Consider the following 19,013-nt stretch of genomic DNA (forward strand, 5'->3'; position numbering starts at 1 on the left):
ATTTGAAAATTAACTTTAGTCTTTAGTAATATCTAGACTTTATTCTAATAAAAACTGACTATATGCATAGCATAGGCTAGACTCTTATCTTATCTTATCTTATATAATACAGACGTTACTCCAAAAAAGAAGATGATTACGTCCTACGCGTCATGCATTTAGTCATGCATATTAACCAATGACTTAAATTCTGACAAGTCACTGGTTTTCCTGGCTAGCTCAGGCAACCCATTCCATGCTCTAATAGCACTAGGGAAGAAGGAGTATTTGTACAAATTTGTCCTAGCATATGGGACGAGGAATGTGCCCTTATCTTTGTGTCTTTCAGAGTATTTTATTAAATGTTGTTTTTGTATTTAAAGATTATGGTTCAGTGTTTTATGTATAATTGCTACTTTACTTTTGAGCCTTTTGTCCTGAAGGCTTTCTTCTTCTTCTTCTTCATCGTTCTCATTGTTATGTTGGAGTGTTCATATGACTAGACCAATACATGAGATGAACTGCGCAGTGGTTTCCAAATCAGGGAGCTCTCCATATAGTTTTCTTTCTATTGGGGTGATTTGGGGCCAATGTCTTATACGGGCCTCTTGGTAGAGAGAGCAGTTTTGGAGGACGTGGTCGGCATTTTCTGGTGATACTCCACATGGGCAGATTTCACTGGTTCCAATTTTGAGCTTCCGGAACATGTGTTGTCGCATTCTGTTGTGTCCGGTCCTGAGTCGAAAGATTAGACGTTGGTCTTGTCGGGATAGCTTATAGTAAGCGTCATCTTTCTTGTGATTTGGATGGGAGCTCGTCCATTTCTCATTTATTTTATCTACAATTAATTTCTTCATTTCTTCTGGATAGAGTGCAGAGTTTATTTGTGAGTTTGTTCTCCCACTCTTGGCGAGTGTGTCAGCCTTCTCATTTCCTGCTAGTTGTATGTGAGCTGGTATCCATTGAATAACAGTTTTTTTGCTATTGTTGTTGAGCTTTGTAAGTGCTGTTCTGAGGTTTTTAATATAAGGGGAATCAGAGTTTTGCAAGCTTTGGAGGGTTGTTTTCGCGTCTGTTAGAAAGACAATTTGACTGTGAGGGGAACTTGGATGATTTGCTAGCATGGTAGCAGCTAGTGCTAGTGCTTCCCTTTCTGCTCTGTGACTGTCAGAGAGCTCTCCAGTTGCAATGGATTTTTCTAGTTTTCCTCCATCTGGCCATTCGATAAGTATTCCAGCTTCTCCATTTGTGGTGGCTTTATGGGATGAGCCATCCGTGTAAACTCTGATCCACTGATTGCTAGGGTAATTGTTATGTAGAAAACAGTTCACTATTTCCTTGAGCTCTGTTGGTCTGTAATCAGATTTTCTTTTTATGTTTTCAATATGGTCCCTTATAGTAGGAAGAGGGCTTTCATCCCAGGGTGGAGATTCATTATAGTGTATCGAGGATTCCAGAGTAATTTTTTCAAGTTGGTGTTTCTTTTTTAGGTTTAGAGATTCCTGTATGAAATTGGTCCTTTTGAGACGGTTTTTTGTGCCAGTTTTGTGGATTTTTGTTCTGAGTGGGTGCCTCTCCAAGGTTTCCAATTTAGTTAATTTCCGAAAGGATTTTTATTTCTCTTCTTTCATCCAGAGAGATCAGGGCAGCGGTTTCCTCCATAGCTCTTATGGGTGTTGTTTTGATTGCTCCTGTCATTATCCTTAGACCAATATTTTGAACCTTGTCTATTTTTTCTTAGGTTTTCTAAGGCTTTCTAAATTTAGTGATTTTACTAAAAGTGTTACTCTAGTCAAATGTGAATATTAGTTTGTTATGAATCTCACTGCTCTATTTTGTGTCTGTTCCAGTTTCTTAATGTTTTCTTGAGTTGAGGGGTCCCAAATGGAGGATGCATATTCTATTATTGGCCTAACCAAGGTTAAATAACATTTTAGTTTTATGTTCTTATTTGATTTATAGAAATTTCTTTTAATAAATCCTAATGCTTTGTTTGATTTTTTTGTAGTTTCATCAATATGTGGATTCCATGACAGTTTTTCATTTATTATAACACCTAAGTATTTTGCGTTTTTAGTCTGTGTTACTGGTTTGCCATGAATAAGATAAGTGGAATTAATTTGTTTTTGTTACTCTTAACAAGTGACATTTTTCTGTGTGGAAAGACATGCTCCAATTTGATTCCCATTTCTGTAATTCATCTAATTCTCTTTGTAAAATATCTGTGTCTTGTGTTGTTTTTATTGTTCTATATATTATGCAATCGTCTACAAATAATCTGACTTTTGTTCCTGAAGTAATGCAATTTTTTAAATCATTTATGTAAATTAAAAATAGTAGTGGACCCAAGACTGTTCCTTGAGGTACGCCTGAGTTTACTGTTATTGGTGTTGATTTAGAGCCATTTATTATTACAGTTTGTTCTCTCCCTATCAGAAAATCTTTAATCCACTGATGCAGTGGACCATTAATGCCGAAATATTTTAATTTTTTAAGCAAATTATGGTGGTGAACTTTGTCAAAAGCCTTTGAAAAATCTTGTAAGATAGCATCTATTTGTTCACTATTATCTAAACCTTTTGAAAAATCATCAATTAGTCCTATTAGTTGTGTTTCACATGATCTATATTTCCTAAAGCCATGTTGGTATGGTGTGAGGACATTGTGTTTGTCTAAGTGGTTTATGATGTTGCTACATATTATGTGTTCTAGGATTTTACATGTGATGCTGGTAAGTGATACTGGTCTGTAGTTTCCTGGGTCAGATTTTTCTCCTTTTTTAAATAGGGGGGTGACATTAGCTTCTTTCCAGTCCTTTGGTACTTGTCCCTGGTTAAGTGAAGCCTGAAAGAGTATTTTGAACAATGGGGCTAGCTCATTGCTTAGTTCTTTGAGTAATCTAGCTGGAATACCATCAGGTCCAGACGCTTTATTTGGTTTGGTGTTGGCTAATAGTTTTTGAATTGCATTTTCTTGTACTACTATATCTTCTATGTTGTCTACTTGGTTCAAATTCAGTAATATGTCTTTGTCTCCTGGGGCTGAGAATGCTGATGCAAAGTATTTGTTTAGGATGTTTGCTTTGGTTTCATTATCATTATGTATTATGTTATGTTCATCTTTTAATGGCGCTATGCCTGTTGTTTCCATTTTCTTAGACTTAATGTATGACCATAGGTTTTTGTTGTTATCTTTTGATATTACATTATTTATGTATTCACTCTGCAGCTGTCTGCTTACTTTTTGGCTTAAGTGTTTAATTTTTATATACTTTTTGTAAACTCTTTCTGCATTAGTTTCTTTAAATTTTCTATATAGGTTTTCCTTCTGTTTACAAAGCTTCTTTAGTCTATTATTAAACCAGCATTTATTTATTTTGTTTAATATGTATTTAGTTGGTATATGATTTTCTATAATGCTTTTAAGATGGTTTTTAATGTAATTCCAGAGGTCATCGACTGGTTGGTTAATGTCTTTTTCTAATAAGAATGTTTGTTGAAAGTTAATGCAGCTTGGTGTAGTTGTGTTAGGTTACATTTATTCCAGAGTAAGATTTTTCTTTTGGGTTTTGTATTGGCTACTGCTTTTATCTGACTGTGTATTTTTATGATCTCATGGTCTGATAGACCAGGGATAATATCATAATCAACTACTAATCCAGGTCTGTTGGTTAAGAAGAGATCTAATGTGTTGTTTAATCTAGTTGGCTTTTTAATGATTTGATCTAAACTTAGGTTGTGTAAAGTTTCTATGAAAAGCTCATTTATGTCCTTAAGGTTTTGGTGTTTATCTATGGTTAGTGTTTTCCAATTTATATCAGGTAGGTTGAAATCACCCATAATCCAAAAAACTGCATTTTTATTTGTCTCTTTAAGTGTAGTAATCTGATTACATAGTTCCTGCATGTATTCTAAACTAGAAATTGGTGGTCTGTGAATGCTGCCTATTATTAGGGATGTTTATGTGGTATTAATTTTACAAAATGTTGATTCTATATTTTTTGAGTTAGGTAAGGTAATTTCTTCTGCTATAAAAGTGTTTTTTATTGCTAAAAGAACTCCTCCATGATTATCAGCTCTATGTTTTCTAAAAATTTCATAATTACTATTGAAAATTTCTGCATTATAAATTTCAGGATGTAGCCAAGTTTCTGTTCCTGCAATTATGTCTGGTTTCTCACATTCTAATAACATTTCTAAGTCTGCTGTTTTGTTCCTAATGCTTTGAAAATTTATTACTAAGGTTTTAAGGTATTTTGGCAATCTAGTCTCAAGATAGAATCTATACTATTACTAGATCTATTCGATTTTTATATATAGATCTAGACTAGAATTAGATTATAGATCTTAATATACTAATGGAGAGATGATATGCGGTGTTAGCTAATAGCGTTGCACAAGAAACGAACCTGGGTTTTTCTAAACTCTAATACTTGGTATGTAATAGTAAAAAAGCACCTACCTAAAGAAATCGTAACTAGAAATAAAAAAACTATCTTTATTGTAGTATATATACGTCTGTGATTGTATATTATATAGCCTTCGTAACTTCTTCTATAGAGAAATGACTTTTGTAATTTCTTTTACTGAAAAATTGGGCTATTCGCGTCCGACAAATATATAATTTTTATGTTCAGCAACGAACCCCATTAATTATTGGTAATTAATTAATTTGTTTGAAAACGTATAAGGGAAATAACTAGAGATATAGTCTGGAGCTCGTTTCCGTAAATAAGCTTTAACAATTATTTTTTTTTTATATCTTATTTGTGTCAATGTACTCATATTTCAATCCCTACATTTAGTTCATATTTTCTTTATAGTCATAGAGGGAAAATTAGATTTTGGTTTAAAGAGGAACTTGCGCAAGAAAAAAAAAGTACCTCCTATTGTGGATTTATAGAGCGATTTACTCATCTAAATAACAAATGAATGTTAGATTGAAAATAATGGAATACCCATATAAAATGGTTACGTTACATTATTCTAACAGAAAGTAGTCATTGATTCTCATAACATATATATTATCTTTTTATATTTTACTTTCTTTAAAATTCATCTAATTCTCTTTGTAAAATATCTTTTTAACGAAAATATAACAAAATTGAAAAGTCAACACTAAACATGTGTGTTCCAATGTAGCACCATTCTGACAAGATTGTGTATTGATTCCTTCTCTTTACTTCCACTAATGGTCGTGCCGTGGGATATGTTTTTCGGACTGTAGTTAAGATCGTCCAGAGTTAGTTCGAACCCCTCTCGCTATCCGCTGCCATACTGTGGGAGGATGTAATTTTCACGACAAAACGTCAAATAGCCTACTTAACTAGAAAAGAATATCCAATAATTTTCCTTAGATGTTTAATTTACATGTATTAAGAATAAGCCAATTGTCAGGAATTATAGTGGAGTCTGAATATTTAGACACACAGAAGTGTTTGATTTATTTAGGTCGTCCTTTCTAATATTTATTCAACTAACATGAAGTCATTTTGAAACAGGAATATGTTTAAAAAAAAAAAAAAACATCGCGGTTACAATTATAAATCAGACACACTATCATATAACGTCATTGGGGCCAGTCAGCGTGACATGGTCGCACTGACCAGACACTGATGATCACCCGTCACACCAGGAGTGTCCAGTGATCCTCCTTCTATTTGTCCACAGCTGGTCTTAATATTTTAAGACCAAGTTTAGTTTGGTCAAAGTCCATCTGTCTCTTTTCAGTTGACCTCGCCCCTCCTATCCGCCTTCATTTCTCTCACATTTTCCGTTAGTCATAATGACCCCCCCCCCCCCCGTTTGACATTCCCATGTTCCGAGAGAAAGAGAAACGCCATTGAAGTGCTCTTTGAACACACCTAAGATCCCATACTACGTAATAGAGAGACTAGTTGAAGGAACACATGTATTAGATCGGTAGCAGGAACATTGTGACATAGTTAGTAATGTTGCTAGACACAAATGTAAACTAGATAGAGAGATAGATAGATAGATAGATAGATAGATAGATAGATAGAGTGATAGAGAGAGAGAGAGAGAGAGAGAGAGAGATAGATAGATAGATAGATAGATAGATAGATAGATAGATAGATAGATAGATAGATAGATAGATAGAGAGAGAGAAAGATAGATAGATAGATAGATAGATAGATAGATAGATAGATAGATAGATAGATAGATAGATAGATAGATAGATAGATAGATAGAGAGATAGATAGAGAGAGAAAGATAGATAGATAGATAGATAGATAGATAGATATACACATAGATACATAAATATTTGAGTATTTTAATTATTTGAATAAATTAGTAATGAAGTTAGAGGCTTATCCTTTGTGGCACATAAAGCATGTTGTCAGGTTATAATTGTTTTTGTTGATTAACTTGTATCTGGTGTTAAACATTGTGGTAGTATAAAAATGCTGCTATGCTTAGGGTTACCAGATGTCCGACGAAAGAAGGACATGTCCTCCTTTTTGTGGTCGTGTCCTCCGTCCAGCAGGCAATAGCCTAAATAGCGAAAATGTCCGTCTTTTACTCTGTTTTTCACTGCAATGGCTTTTTAGCTATCGATCCTAAATATCTTCTGGTTGAAACACACTGACCTCACTCCTTCGTTGAAGTCATAGTCAAAAGTATTTTGACTACCTCCTTCCTGATAATGTCTTGTGTTCGTACAGTCAAGATAGTTCAAAAGAAACATTCAGAAGAGCTTCTGAAGATCTGTGATTTGTAATTTTTATTTTATTTTTTGGCCATTACTTGGTAGAATACTAGACAAATAGGACGTTTTTGCTGATTCATTGAGAGGCATATTTTATTCTTGACCAAGTTGGGGTCTACAATCCAAAGTAAATAAAGTCAACTGAATTCAACACTAATCCGCGTTTGTGCAAATTATCTCATATATATAGAGTATTGTTGTTTTTTTTCAAGCCATTTAGTGACATGTTTCCTCTAATACATTGTAAGCTGGTGTTCTTTTGTCCTCCTCTGGAAGTCTGGGGCTGTGGTACATTTACCCATGATGGATTTTTATGAAATAGTGAACCGTTAACAGTGGTTTCATTATTTAGTTTGGCTTAGTATTGAATCAAGCAAAATATAAAAATACTTTTAAAAAATAAACATACAAGTATATCTAAAGGGGAATAGCTCCACATTTACAACTATATATCTCAATAATATATCATTATTTTCGTTTTTGATATCAAACAAAATAATTAATTACTAATAATTATTGCCTATTAATTGGTAAAATAGTAATTGTTTAAGGTTTTAACTTGATCCGAGAATGTATGTGTGAGAAATAACATGTAGAAATATCTAAAGAGACGAAACCCCGCATATTTAGCCAAAGCGATTAATATTTAAGGATAAATTTCCCTTTATGATATGTAACTACACACACGGCTGATTCTTGTTTTATTAGGTATAATAAATAATTATGTAACTTTATCCTACAATGGGTGTGGGAGAAAAAACGTGTTCAAAACTTACACCGGATAGACAGATTGACAGAGGGAGTTGATAGAAACTTTGTAAAAAGCATATGAACATTTCTAAGACATTTGTTTCCTTTAATACTGCTGACCCATCACCTAATTTCCAATGACTCACCATTAGTTGGTCTACGGTCCTTTCGCTAGGAAAAAAATCCCCCCCCCCCCCCCAGGATTTAAACGATGTGCCCGCTGGACGACAGACTTCATTCCAGACCACAGAGACAACAGGATGTCCAGTAGAACGTCCAGTGCTGAAATGTCCACTGACACGATCGGTATGTGCAAAGATGACCGCGATCAGTGTTGGTCTTGAGCAGAAATATGTTCCAGTTTTTTCGTTCTATTGTTACTTGACGTGTTGTAATGGACACAAGATTGAACAGTATTAAGGATTTTTTTTTTCTTCTGAAATTGTAACCATAAAAAGATTGTATTTGAAAGTGCCTCTTGGTGCATCTTTTTATGAAAAAAACCTCTGACTATTTTTAATGGTGGGAGGGGGAGGTAATTAAAATTTAAAAAACTAATAGCATTTATATTTTAAAATATACATATAACATTTAAAGTAAGTAAAGTGTCCCTTTCAGACGGGAATTCGAACCCGTGACCCCTCGGATTAGAAGCAAGGCGCTGTACCCATCACCCACCATGCTGGAAATCCTCCTTTATTCACAAACAAACTAAATACCTATACCTTGAGATCGTGTGGCCAGCACAATTAGAAACGTTTATTTTTTCCTACCCACTCCCTTTCCTCTTTGTGATTGAATGCTCTTGAATGTCCAGATTGTTGTCCGATATTAGAAAAATTCTGTCCAGTACCCGTACCATCTCTCTGGCCGGGCCTAAAGGTAGTCGTCCCCCAGGTAGGAAAATGTAACGCATTGACATCATCATGCTACGTGACTGCTGTTCTACGAGTTCAATCGACCATGGAGTGACGTCATTCAAAAATATGTGTATTTCGTTCCAACATTACTGTAAACTGTTTCCATTGAAGAAGAGAGGCGTAAACTCGTTATTGTTTGATGAGGTATATTTTAATTCAACGTCTTGTGTCATTACCGATATATTTTAGTTTCATTATAGGCTGTTATGGCACGATTAGGAATTAGTTATTTGTTTCATAAATAGGGAAAGTTTTGACTTAGAGACAATGACGCGACTAGTAAAAACTAGACTAGGTTTTGAGGAAGAATAGCGAAATGTGAACAAAATACTTTTGAAGGCTTAAAAGAGAGGCAGTTTTTATGAACGTAAAGATTTATCTTGACGACATTCGACAGTTCCCTTCGCTATTTCTAAACTTCTTATTCGACATTCGCTATCAGCATCGACTAACTTCTAGTGTTGGCCTTTCGTCTGTGTTCTTTGATTTCGTTATTTGAGTGCTACCTACGTTTGATTGTTTGATTTATCTGTATAAGACACAGCGCGGAAGCTCTTAACAAGACTCTAATAACCTTTGGTTTCTCAAATATGAGTTCCACCTCTCTTGTCCTCATCATGATCATTAAATGAAACTTACGAGTTGTGAAGGCGCTTGGATAAGCTGAAATCGAAGAGATAAGCTTTTAACAGATTGTTACCTCCATGCTGTGGGAGTGCAACATCTCAGAGACTTTGGGGTAGAAACCAGATAGCCCAGTCCAAAAAGTCCACCACGCCTGGAGAAGAGATTCTGCTTCATAACTCTTCAGACCTTTGTAAGAAATCCTTCTCAGAGGCCCACAACTGTCGGATTTTTATCACAGGCTATTCCGAAGAAATTACTCGATACAAAGAAAATGACAAGTTTCTAAAGTAAAAGCTAAAAAAAAAGGTTATTTGGACATGGTCTGATAAAAATTCCTGGAAATAGTTTTAAAGGAATATTTGGAAACAAAAAGTCTCAGCTCGTTGGCAGAAATGAAACTTAAACCCCTCAACTCACTTTACATGTATTAAAAGGTCTTACAAGGACCTTTTCAGCATTACAGAGATACATAAATACCGACATTCCTCTCTTTCATGTATCTATCTAATACAGAGAGAAAGAAATATTGAAAATTTATAAGTATGTGAAACTCTTCTAAATAAAAAATATTTCCTGAAATTCTTTTCTTCTTGAGTGGTGTAAAGCTCTCCCAACACACATAATACCACACCACACTACACACACACAAACATCCACACAAACATGCACACAAACACTATATTCCCTATTTCTAACTATAGTTTTGTCCCACCTTTGACTCCCTGCTCTGGGAAAAACTGAACTTTCAATGTCTATAGTCCATTGACTCGCCCCGCAGTTCCGAGTGACTATTAGTTCTACACCTCCCATCAAATATCCGCTTCCCATTTCACTAAAAGCGGTCATTAGTCTCCAAACACTGCAATCACTTTGGAGTCACCTCGCCGTGACCTTGACGACATTTGAACATCTACTTCTCTCGTGCTGTGTTCAAATATCCCTGGTGACTGTGACCACACGCTGGCTAGCAGTCGGTCAAGAGTACGGACCCAGAAGTGACAACTTCTCACCATTGTCTTTATGCCGGGGCAGACACTGACCAGAGACCTGGGGAGGGGGTGGGGGAAGAAGAGGTTTCTTCTTTACCATTTGCATCTCTGTGCCTGAAGAGCATACACTGAGCTGATCCAGAGTTAGCTCCCCTTCCTCCCCCTTTCCACCTCCTTGTGGGATTAACATATTTCTAAAGGGCGGATTTTGGATGTGATCTTGTTTCATTTTGTTTGTAATGAAACTCGGCTCAAAGATTTCGTTTGGTGTTTGAAGACGAAGCGTCTAGTGAAGACCTTTGCGTGTGCGTGTATATGTGTGAGTGTATATGTGTGAGTGCGTATTTGTGAGTTAAAAAAAGGTGGGGTTGGGTTATGTCCAGATACAATAGTGTAGCAATGATACTCGGATATGATAAAAAGTTATGCTCTGATTATATATGTTGTTTTTCCTGTAAAAAAAATCTGGCTTTGATTTTTTTTTTATAAATAGCCACGTTCTTCCTGCCTTAGTTTTTAACTATCTCTCAAACACATTCTTTATCCTTCACTTTAATTCATTACAAAGTTTATACCAACTCACTCTGTCTGTCTGTCTGTCTGTCTGGTACAAATTTTGTACACGTTATTTCTCCCACTTCCCATTCTAGGATCAAGTTCAAACTTCGCACAATTATTCATTGTTCTAAACAAAAATGAAAAATAAAAAAAATAACCAGTTAATTATTGAATTAGTGGTAACCAATTACTTTTTTTATTTAGAACAAAGGGAATAAATCTTACAGTATTGGAATGTATGTTGTGCAGTTCTTTCCCTTGTGTAAGCTTTTTTTAATTTTTTTTTTTCTTTACATGTTTGTTTGTTTTGTTAATTTTATTCTGTTTCCTCTTAACTGTCCTTCCATTTCTCTACATATAATCAAACTTTTGGAGATCCAAGATCTTTAGACTAAAGTTTGGTGCTTGTAAGACTTTATAGGCTTTCTTTTAAGTCTCTTACTTTCTAATATTCAGTCAGTATGAAAACTAATACGATTGTGTTATTAAATCTCACTGTGTCTGTAGACTTGATTTAATATTACCATCCGTCACCAATAAAATTACCTTCATTCAAAAAAAATAATTCCCCAATTTTTTTTTTTCATGGGCATCACTCTCTGGTTGGTCTCAGCTTATGGGTCTGCATTCGTTGCATAACTGGCCTTCATACTCTCTGGTTGGTCTCAGCTTATGGGTCTGCACTCATTGCATAACTGGCCTTCATACTCTTTGGTTGGTCTCAGCTTATGGGTCTGCATTCGTTGCATAACTGGCCTTCATACTCTCTGGTTGGTCTCAGCTTATGGGTCTGCACTCGTTGCATAACTGGCCTTCATACTCTCTGGACTCGAAGACATCGCCATTATTATTATTTTGAAAGTGTTATTAGTTAAATATTTGTACGCTTCTGAATGAAGCGTAAATAAAGAAATTTTATTTAAAAAATGAAGTACAATTTCGTTAAGAATAATTATTAAAATGTAATCAAAGAGTAATCCAAAGATAAAAGAGTTCATTTACATTTGACCTTTGTAAGAAAACTAGATTCGATAGTGGGCATTCACTTCCAAACTATCATTGTGACAATGAAGGGGAGGGAAAATACTGCAATGACTCTTACAACATAAAGAGTTGTCGTTACTAGCCTATCAGGTCTCCCTGCTTCCAAATAGACTTCTCATTTGATAATCTAAAATTAATCTTATCCTTAAAATTTTAGAGGCGTTAAGAAAAAAAATTGATATTAAATATACTGAAACATAGTGGGTTGTTCTGATACTTCATAGATACTTCATAGATACTTCATATATCATAGTGGCCGACACAGAACTATGTTTAGGAGCTTTTTATGTCAGTTCAAACTATTTATGTTTGGCTACAATCACAACATCCAGAACAACCCACTATGTTTGGGGTAGATAGGTCACTTACTAATCGTTGCGTTCTGTAAATTAATTATTCGCCAACCAATATAAATTAATTATTCGCCAACCAATCTACATGATTCTCACTACTCTTTTATATCTTGGAATAGTTGTGAGGTAACCAAAAGTATCAGACTTCGGATCTTTTCCATTTACCACCCATGTAATAAGTAAAAAAAAAAAAGTCAGTCTATCAATGCCGATAGTAGTTATTCTGATACGATTGAGATAGCTGCTCATCACTACAATAGCCTCGCTTATTCTCACGCTAAAAGTTTATCACGTTAATAGCTCTTTGTTTACACTTTGATTTTAAAGATCCTGTTCACGTTCTTTAAGCAATAACATTCAATGCGAGAGACAAAGAAGAGAAAGTGATGGGGACAATGTGATGGCAAAAAATTGGAACCCAAATAGATAAGGGTAAAAAAAAAGAGGAACATTAGGGGAAGATTTCAAAACAATGAAACGACAGTTTCCATACGGTACTGTATGGTTCTGAAACATGGAGATCAACTGAAGCGACAACAAAAAAAAGTGCAGACCTTCATCAACAGATGCCTGAGAAATATCTTTAAAATACATTGGAATAACAAAATAGAAAACATCAAACTGTGGGAGATGGATGGACAGAGAAATATAGAGGTGCAGATCTTAGAGACAAAGTGGAGAAAAGATACCAACAAAAGAGCTAGACAGGCCTTAGAGTGGAACCCACACGGCACAAGACGTAGAGGAAGACCAAAAAAAGAACGTGGCGACACAGGGTACTAGAGGACAGGAAAGAGCTGGGAAGCCATTAAAAAACTAGCAAGAGACCGTGGAGAGTGGCGTGTTTTTACCGAGGCCCTATGTTCCATGAGGAACGCCAAGGAAAGATGATGAAACGACAGTTTAGAAAGGTCAAAGACGCCTTTTTGAAAGATCACTGCTGCCAACTAAATGCTACTACAAATCAAACAACTTGATCCTGCAATGCTGAAAAGTACACACAAATGAGTATATGGTTTATTGAAAGTCTTATCAGAACTTCCTAGATCTGCACACCGGATACACCAGAAAGCTGGCTCTTTGATTTGCATCCATGTAGGAAAAGCTCCACTACAGACCTAATCCTAGACGTCACCATTATATGTGTCACGTGATGTCTCTATTTTTAGAATTGCTAAGTATACCATGCATAACTTCTTACTTCATTACAAATGAATAGTATCAATGTCTACAATATACCATCGAGATGCCATTCAATTAGAGTTTTTTTTTTTAATAAGAACTGGGCTAAAAAAGAAGTGAGCAGATTCCCAGACGCCGTTTGTACAGTTCTCCCTTGAGTCCTGGTGAGGCTGGTAACATTACGTGTTTGGTGTGCCCCCCCCACTCATCTTTCCCCAACAGTTTTGAAACCGTCTGGTCGGATTACGGAGCAAGCAGTAAACTTAAGGGTCCCGGGAATTAAATATTGGTTCATAAACAGAGGTCCCCTTTCAGTCTTGTCCTCAGCCCTTTGGTCAAACGATGTGACCGTATTTGTTGCCAAACAAATACTCCAGCCTAGCCGTAAGTGGGGCATTGCATTGCGCATGCGTGATTTTGATAATCTCTGAAGACCGTAGTCTGCAACGAGAGGATTGAACTGAAATTCTTTTTTTAGCCAATTGTGACCCTTGTGTCCATCCTCTTTGCATCAGATCGATGATAAGTTTCACACAATTTCTGGTTCTCTCGGACTCTCATTTTTATACGTCCGGAAGACGAGCAGTCTTTGAAACTGACTGCATTCTAAAGCAAGGCAGCTCATCCGCCTAACATTGTTGTCTAGTGGTGTCAGAAGTGGATCCCTCAGAAATAGTCGTATAATTTAACGTGACGATTTGTGCAACAGTTCAGAGAGACTCACAAGCTAGCGTTGTCACCTAAAGTTGGCTGTTCAGTTCGTACTCTCTGGATGTGTGTGGTGCTTTCATTCTCAGCTGGGACTAACATTTCCTTTGGGAGAACATTCACGTGGCTGTGTATTTCAATCAGATCAGCTCCATTGTTGGTTAACAGAGATTTTTAATTCTGGGAACTGTTTGATCTGAAAACGTTTCTTTGACTTTGTGGTTAGAGTATAGACATTCTCTTTAGTTCAAAGACAGGTAAAAGACTCATTAAGATGTTAAGATAAATTCATAGACAATGTACACATGCCTGGTTGGGTAAGTGATTTTATTGCAATGATTAACATTTTTAGTTATGGCTAAAACCTTTAAAAACTTTCTAATCTAATAAGAGAATAAATTAGTCAAAATATATCCTAACCGAATAGACACTAAGGGTTTAGGTACGAGATGAAAAGTAGGACATGATAGCTTAACTCATCAAATAAAGATCTTTTTGTAAGATAAGTAATCTATAATCAATGTACGTGATTCGATTCACACTCAACGAACTCGTAAGATGATATTTGAGAGTCTACGAAATATTCTGTGGCTTTTTGAGCATTCAATGGTAGTGAGAAGTCGGCAAGTATAATCCGAAGTTAAGAAATTTCAATCTAAGATTTCGTGTCAAAAGAAAAGAAAACTTCGTTTCCCTTCAACGATTGGACTGGAATTTAATTGTGGGATCACCTTAGTCTATGACCAATTATTTTACACGGTAAATGCTAAATGGACAATAGCGCCATCCTCTGTTGAAAATATCATGTATAGAAAGATTGAGCTGGGAAAAGTTAGATATTATTTCCCTTTAAAACTTGTTTGTATGAAAAAAAAAGAGCCCCCTTTCAAATTTTGTTAAAGTAAAAAAAAATCTCTATTTTTAAACTTCTGGTTACTTGCGAAACTTCGACTTAAATCATCCCCCCATTTTAACTCACAGGGCGACAAGCCGCGTCCATAAAGCTCGGTCGCAGGTGACTTCCCAGCCAATGAATTGAAGGTCTTCTCAGAAAATACTACACCATGTTTTCTCTTTACTCTTTACGACCTCCACGTTGACCTTCACCTATCCCTTAGTCTGTTGGACCATTGGGGCAACTTACTAGATCTGTTGACCGTCTCTCTCCATTCCTCTATGTCCTTTGCTTTTGATAGAATCTTCTTCGGTGGCAGGCCCGTCCTTTCTTTTATGTTGTCTTCCCATCGTTTTCTCTGTCTGCCTATTCTTCTTTTTCCTGGTGCGATGCCATGAAGGAAGGTTTTTTGCTAACTGTGAGAACCACAGAGTTTTAGTTTGAGTTGTTGTTTTTTAACCAGTATTTAGCAGATCATCGAGGGGTCTGATCGCTGAACTAATCTAGTCTCTAGTCTCTTCGTTGTTCATGTCATGGCTGTGTTTAGTCAACATGTTTTGTTTCGTCTTGTCTAAGGATACGTCCCGTGGAGATGTAGAGCACAATTTTGTATGCCGGGTAAGGAAAGCAGGAGCCGTCTTTCAAAAACTAGGATCAATTCGAGCAAACAATTCAATTAGCCTGGAGACTAAGATGTACCTCACTGTTCCAAACTTTTGCTTATCGAGCTAATATTATTTACCATTGAAACTTTTGTCCTTTAGGCCACATTTATATGTGTAAACATGAGTCCAGCGTTACCCATCGAGATAGAGACAATAATATTTTTATGCATTAATTTAAAGTTAGAATTTAGTTAATTTGTATTACTTGCTCCTCTGTAAAGAAGAAATTCCACAAACTTTTTCTTCTTTCAAGAAGGGAGCAAACTTATACATACTAGTTGAACTAGTTCCTTCCCTCTATGGACACAGTCATCGCCTCCATATTGACAGAGTTTCGTCATAAAGTCTACCACTCTTAATGTATATATTCTAGAACAAACAGAAGATTCTATTGAATAACTACTCTGAAGCTTCTCTCCTCTTCCCCTGCACCAGTCTCTTCAAACGGAGGCTAACTTTTAAAGATGTCATCACTTAATGGAAGTGCAGATGTTACTCTGGTCCTGGTTCAAATAGTCTTATTACATCCCTAGAGATTTATCTGTGTCAAATAGTCTTATTACATCTCTGGAGATTTATCTGTGTCAGATAGTCTTATTACATCCCTAGAGATTTATCTGTGTCAGATAGTCTTATTACATCCCTGGAGATTTATCTGTGTCAGATAGTCTTATTACATCCCTAGAGATTTATCTGTGTCAGATAGTCTTATTACATCCCTGGAGATTTATCTGTATCAGATAGTCTTATTACATCTCTGGAGATTTATCTGTGTCAGATAGTCTTATTACATCCCTGGAGATTTATCTGTGTCAGATAGTCTTATTATATCCCTGGAGATTTATCTGTGTCAAATAGTCTTATTACATCTCCAGAGATTTATCTGTGTCAGATAGTCTTATTACATCTCCAGAGATTTATCTGTGTCAGATAGTCTTATTACATCTCTGGAGATTTATCTGTGTCAGATAGTCTTATTACATCTCTGGAGATTTATCTGTGTCAGATAGTCTTATTACATCTCTGGAGATTTATCTGTGTCAGATAGTCTTATTACATCTCTGGAGATTTATCTGTGTCAGATAGTCTTATTACAAAATAGTATTATCATAAGATAGTCTTATGACAAGATAGTCTCATTACACCTGTGATCTCTCCAGTTCTCATGTTTATTCCATTTCTAACCATTTTATTATTTTTCTAAATAAAAGCTATTTGGTCTAGTGTTGGGCTAAAAAAAAGGACGGTATGCAATGCTGAATCTGTAAATAGGATGTATGTATGTATGTATGTATGTATGTATGTATGTATGTATGTATGTATGTATGTATGTGTGTATGTATGTATGTATGTATGTATGTATGTATGTATGTGTGTATGTATGTATGTATGTATGTATGTATGTATGTATGTATGTATGTATGTATGTATGTATGTATGTATGTATGTATGGAAAGATCTAAAGTTTGGATGGATTCAATAAATAAACATCAGGTTTAAGGTAACAAGCAAACACCATTATCAAATTATAATACAAGTTAAAAATTCCTTTTCTTTGATTTCTTTAATTAATTTCATATTAGTACCTCACCCCGTAAATCAAACAGACACCCACTCTATAGACTGTGTCAAAGAATGTTTCTATTTTTATCACTTTTGAAGAACCTATCAACTCTTAACCAATCACAGACTTTCTTTAGAAATGTTCAAATCATTAGACATCAACTCCACCCCCTTCCCGCAAGCCTCCCATGTACATACAAGTTGTCACATCAAAATTCAGTATTTGCGTTAGACTCTTACCACTGACTGCAGTTCGGTAGCTGGAGGATGTCAAGAAAAATACTCATCATCATTTCAGAACGAGGCTTCCTTTCAACTTCATCGCCATCAAAAAGTGAACCTGATAAATCAAAAAAGGCTATTTGCTTTACAATTCTAAGTAAAAAAAAGATGAGAAACTAAGTTCGGGTCCATACAAAATGTATTACAATGCATTACATTTAAAGAAAGCTGGAAATCAGCAACATTGGCAGCGTATTTTTTTTCTTTTCGTGAAATGAACATTGTGTTAACATCTTTAAGTCATATTGTGTTAGTGTTTGTTTCTTAATCAGAGGATTACTGCACTTGAACTTTGACTAATATCTGATCATGTTCAGTCAATAGAAGGAACTTTTTTTACGTAAGTCTTTTTAGTAGTATAGTGGTTGTGTAAGTGTGTGTGTGTGTGTGTGTGTGTGGTTTGGAGTGGTAAATCGTGTTAATGTTTCACATTCAAGATTTCAAAACACAAAGTATTAGGTTCTAGTTCAGCTGAATGTTAATAGTTCAACGTACAGTTTCCTCAAGGTGTACACTTAGAATAGAGGCCTACCTACTCAACAAAACAATATTTAATGTAAATCTAATAATCAAGACTATACAAAGTAATATTTAGATCTGGTAACGAAGACTTCTTATCTGTAAGACATTTCTTTATATCTATTCTGCTAATAGAAATCTCATTAAAGTGAAATGTTTTTTTTGTTCTTCTAGTAGCTGCTTTTCTAAGTCATTGTGTTCAGTTTTAGTTTCTTCTTAATTCTAAAAGGTTTTTGATTCCTAAAAGTTTTTTTTTTTAAATGAGTTGGCAGTGATAATATTTTCTGCAAAGTCTCATCTGTGATTAACGAGATTTTTTTCTGGTAACTCTTTTCCATGCTGTCTTTTTGATATGTTATCTCAATGAGAATTATTTTAAAATAACCTTATGGTTAGTAAGAAATGAGAGTTAGAATTTTATTATGTGAGTCATTTTTTGTGAGCCACAGTAAATATATCCTCATTATCGCGGCCTACAATCCCAATCGTATAGTGACGTATACAAACTTATACTTTTGTTGTCGTTTTTATTCCCGCTTCTTTCTAAATGTTTATTCCATGTTAATATTTACACAGTAACTAAGTTTTGTTGGCGGTCATTGAATCAGAACAGAAAGTAGACTTGTACATGTCTTGTTTCCCAAGTGACACGTGACACGACTGTTTAAATACCCCGTGAGACAGCGAAAGAAGCGACCTCTTCTTCAATACACTGAGTTCTTCAATTTGTTCATGGCGCCGACACATCCAAGTGTTAGGAAATGTAACTCTATAATGTTCAGCTCTCTGTCGGAGCCATGTACCCGCTGGTTCTCTTCTTCTTTGAACTAACGTCTGTGTGTAATTGATTAACTATGTGACCATTGCATTAAATCGTACCAAATTAGCATAAGCAGACGTTATCTTACTGGTAGCATGGCATTCTTACTGTTTGTTGTATCTGTAAGAGGCTTATGTTCGTTAAATCTGGCACACATTTCACTTTGTTTCAAATACAATACAATGAACTAACTTAATAAAACAACGACAAAGCTTATACGAAGTGTTGTATCAATTAGATTGGATCTGTCATGTTATTAAGTTTGTAATAGATCTAGACTAACCTGTGCGATTAGAAATATTTCTACCAATTGTTTAGCGCTATTTCATGCTTTTAGCTTTCTCACTTATCTGGACCAGTTAGGAAAATGGGTGTGGGGGGGGGGGAGAGAGAAAGAAAGGGTTGTCTGGGTGGATTTTACCGTCATTGG

The 19,013-nt window shown here is 35.5% G+C and overlaps 1 protein-coding gene across 2 annotated transcripts in view; it reads left to right on the forward strand.

Annotated features, from left to right (window-relative positions):
- The window catches only part of LOC106074221 (chitin synthase chs-2-like), a 75,892-nt gene that overhangs the window by 8,203 nt on the left and 48,676 nt on the right, over window positions 1-19,013 (forward strand). Inside the window, exon 1 of one of the 2 annotated variants that reach the window (XM_056008393.1) lies at window positions 16,677-17,584. The exons of the other annotated variant lie outside the window; for it this stretch is intronic. The gene's annotated coding sequence lies outside the window, so the exon portion shown is untranslated. Of the gene's footprint in view, window positions 1-16,676; window positions 17,585-19,013 lie in introns of those variants that run through there. 2 annotated transcript variants of the gene reach the window in all.

The sequence above is a fragment of the Biomphalaria glabrata genome, chromosome 1, assembly GCF_947242115.1.
Source record: "Biomphalaria glabrata chromosome 1, xgBioGlab47.1, whole genome shotgun sequence".
NCBI lineage: Eukaryota > Metazoa > Mollusca > Gastropoda > Planorbidae > Biomphalaria > Biomphalaria glabrata.